General features: G+C 38.1%; 2 protein-coding genes across 6 annotated transcripts in view; both read left to right on the top strand.

Annotated features, from left to right (window-relative positions):
• Positions 1-4,141, top strand: part of LOC106877327 (zinc finger protein 271) — a 20,210-nt gene that overhangs the window by 3,117 nt on the left and 12,952 nt on the right. The window lies entirely within an intron of this gene.
• Positions 1-4,141, top strand: part of LOC128249714 (zinc finger protein 675-like) — an 18,210-nt gene that overhangs the window by 2,938 nt on the left and 11,131 nt on the right. The window lies entirely within an intron of this gene.

Below are 4,141 nucleotides of genomic sequence, written 5' to 3' on the forward strand. Positions count from 1 at the left end.
ACGTAATACTTAAATAGTGGAGGAGATATTATGTTGCCGTGGGCTTGAACTCTGCAAGAAGTTAAAAAATTTTTTTGACTAAAACACAACTGGAACCCTAAGTAAGGCATCTGTAAAATTTGAATGAAATTGGTTGCGTAGTTCTCGAGTTTTAGGGATTCACACACACACACGGACAGACAGACAGACACACATTCTCATTTTTATATATATAGATATATATACGACAGGCTTCTTTCAGTTTCCGTCTACCAAATCCACTCACAAGGCTTTGGTTAGCCCGAGGCTATAGTAGAAGACACTTGCCCAAGGTGCCATGCAGTGGGAATGAACCCAGAGCCATGTGGTTGGCAAGCAAGCTACTTACCACACAGCCTAATATTTTACAACAAAATTTTCTTTAATAATATTGACTTTGTATGTAATTTACACAAAAATCAAGGTGGTGGGTCCCCATATCTTGTTACACATCAGGCAGTTAAAGCATTCCACAAACTTTGTTGTAATGACAGGGCTTTTATGAAGAGTTCGAAATCTGCACTTATTTGGGTATTTTTGGTCTTTTGCTCGTTTATGTTGACAGCCATGTTTGGTGGTTTCTTTTTGTTTATTTGTTGTTACTGTTAAGGTGAAGTCTACTAGGACCATTACCAAAAATGTTGAATAGATGTTACCAGAACTACAAAAATCAAGTCTGAGAGATTATCATCTTTAAACCATCTTGCAACACCAATCCTTAGTTAGCTCCAGCTAAAATAGTAAGTGAATTACAATAGATGAAGTTGGTCTCTGTTATACTTTGCTGAGGGTCTACAAACCAGCTGTTGTAGCCAATTGTACGATATTTGATGTGCTCTTAAATCTTGAATGGTGATAATAACCAACCAAATTGGTTTTCAGTATAAAAAGTAACTTGTACCAAGTGTGTCTGTGAAACTGGATATTTGTAATAATGTATACTCCTAACACTTCATTCATTAGAATGTACCATAAAGTGAAAGTTTGCTCTGTATATGGCCTGAAAAGATCAGATCATTTATATAACTCAGTTATATTTTTGAAACACCTTCCACAGTCTTCACAGCAGTGACACCCTTCTCCAATTCTCTCATTCAGGATTGTTTCAATAACTATCATATGACTACTTCTCTCTTAGCATTTAGAATTTCTTTGCTGAATCTGTTCATATTTGGTAATTAGTTTTCTTAACCTCTTTCTCTCTTTGAATATCTGCACTGAGAATCAGTGAGTGGTGGTCACCAGCTGACTTTGCAAAAGATCCACATCACTGGTTGATGTCAAAGAGATAACTGAGTGCGTAGTAGTGTATTGTCTGGGATGTGTTGTTGAAAATAAGAAGATTTTGGCAAATTTAAGTGAGATTCAAACAAGGAATGACAGAACTGAATAGATGTATTTCTATAGTGAGTCTTTATAATGATTAAGATGTGTATTTTTGTTGTTTATCATTCTTCCTAGTGATGTTAGTTGACGTAATCTAATGTTGTATTTGAGAGAAGGATTAGTGATATGACGGTGTTATTTATCAGCCAATGCATGCAAATAGAAGAAGTAAATAATTTGTTTTAAAATATATTTTGAAACATTCTTTTCTTCTCTAAATTATGATTAACATATTTCCTCTTTTTCACTCTGGTGTTCCTCCACAATCCTGGGGCTTACTTCTCAAATTAAGTTTCTTTGCTTTCAGTAATTTCTCCTTTTATTCATCTATATATGTTATACATGTGTATATTTCCTATTAAGATTATATACATTATGAAAACTTCAGAGAAGGAAACTTATATAATTTTCCTTCCCTCATTTAATAGTCACAATTTATTCATATTTATTCTGTTAGTAGTAGTAGTAGTAGTAGTAGTAGTAGTAGTAGCAGCCTGTTAAACTCCCCCTTTAAAAAATTTTCTTTCTTTCTTCTCAGCACTATGCTTAATGTATTTCCTCTCTCTCTCTCTCTCTCTCTGCTGTCCTCACAAAACTTGAAGTTTGCTTGTTTGGGATGTGACTGCCCTTACCTGCTCTGACCACAAATACTAATCCATAACAAACCTCCACCTCTTACTTTCTGTAAATATCTGCGTGTCCCCGCCTCCCAGCTGCTATCCCCCATTGCACCAGGTCCCTGCTAGCAACACTTGTAAAAGTCATAGCAAACACATGCTACAATGGTACTCTTAATGACATTAGGAGTCTTTATATATTTATTTATTGATTAATAATAGCTTGACCAGCATATGAGTAAGTATTGCAGATTGAATGAATGATGGTAAATTTAATGAAAGGGAAAAAGTTACCGTGTGTATAAATCTAGTGACTGTTGGGCAATGCATAGACCAACTTTTCTTACTTCCCACGGGTACCAAGGTAGTCAGACTAAAAGGTACCAACTATGAAGCAGATTTACCACCAAAGCCACACCTCCTCTTTCTGTAATTTCTAAAACTTTAGGCCAGCATCAGATGTGATGTGCAAGAGAGATGACTATGCAGGTATGGTCATATGTTGCGTATAGATGAGGGCAGCTGTGTGAAGAAGTTTCACACCCTAACTGGAGGGAACCTGTGGAAAAGGTAGACCCAGAAAGACCTAGGATGAGATGATGACTGGCTCCTGTGTTGGTGGCACATAAAAAGCACCCACTACACTCTTGGAGTGGTTGGCATTAGGAAGGGCATCCAGCTGTAGAAACATTGCCAAAATAGATTGGAGCCTGGTACAACCTCTTGGCTTGCTAGTCCTCAGTTAAACCATCGAACCCATGCCAGGATGGAATGCAGACGTTAAATGATGATGATGAAAGATAGGTCTGGTGAGATTGTGGAACTGTTGGAGCGAAGATGAATGGTTGTGTACTGGAGGTAAGGTGAAAGGGATCTTCAACCAAACTCTACATGGGTAAGAAACAACAGTACAAATTCTTCTGGGTGAATAATAGTGATAGCAGGGATATGTTACTGTTAGCTGAGAGTTGGATAGAAAAAGCAGTCGAGGTAGTTAGGGTGTGTGATAAAATAATTAGGTTGGGACTACAGGCAATTCAATTGTCTTGGAATGTGCTCCATAGATGGGACTGCTAGAAGAACAGAAGGACTGTTTCTATATGGAACTCTTCTGCAGACTACCTCAGGTAGCTTATTGTGGATGGTGACTTCAGTGGACATACTAGCCAGCATGTTGATGACTTCTGCTACATACATGGAGGCTATGATTCAGGATTGGGAAATGAAGAGGGTGTAAGGCCCATGGACTGGTCAGTTATCTCATCACTTATCAATCTGTTGAATACTCAAGTGAGATTACATTACACTCACACAAAGAAATGCATCACAAGGTAAATACCAAAACTTCCCCAGCAACAAATGCACTATGCAACATAGGCAACTTCAGTATCAAAGCTAGGTGAATGCAGAAATAAAATACAACTTGGAGAAGGAAGATATGGAAATTAAAAGATCCAGTAAATGGGAATAGATTGAGGGGAAATTCTTACTGATACCTATCACTGTAAGAAAAACTTACCCTATTGTCATCTATGCTATAGGTATGTGTTTCTGAGAAATAATCTGGTTAGGGCTTCAGATAAACATGGTTAGAGTAAAGTCTCAACCAAACCAAAAGTGACTGGTGGTGGAATGATACGGCTGATATAATGGGTAAAGGGCAAGAGATTTGAAAAATCTAGAAGGAAAGTAGTTTACCAAATGGCTAGAAAGTGACAGACACACTTGGCTAAAGGTGAAGTAGAAAGGAAGAAATGTGCAAATGTTTTGTGATGCAAAGATCAGAGAACTATTGATTGCAAGACAATCAGAGAGAACTTAGATGTCAACAGGGCAAATTATCATTTAACATCTATGTTCCATACTGGCATGGGTTGGACAGTTTGGCAGGAATTGATGTGTCCATCTTGCTTCAATGCTTTGCTGGGATTTTTACAGCTGGATGCCCTTCCTAACACCAACTGCTTTACAATATGGAGTTGGTGCTTGTTTGGGCCACCTGCATGATTGAGGTTGCCATGCAGTTCATAAGAGGTCTATGACCGCTGGAGTAGGCGAGGCATCAGCTGTATGCTAGATGAGGGGATTACTTTCTGCAGAGGAGTATGCAGGGACGGGGG

Source organism: Octopus bimaculoides, chromosome 1 (assembly GCF_001194135.2).
Source record: "Octopus bimaculoides isolate UCB-OBI-ISO-001 chromosome 1, ASM119413v2, whole genome shotgun sequence".
In the NCBI taxonomy this organism is placed as follows: domain Eukaryota; kingdom Metazoa; phylum Mollusca; class Cephalopoda; order Octopoda; family Octopodidae; genus Octopus; species Octopus bimaculoides.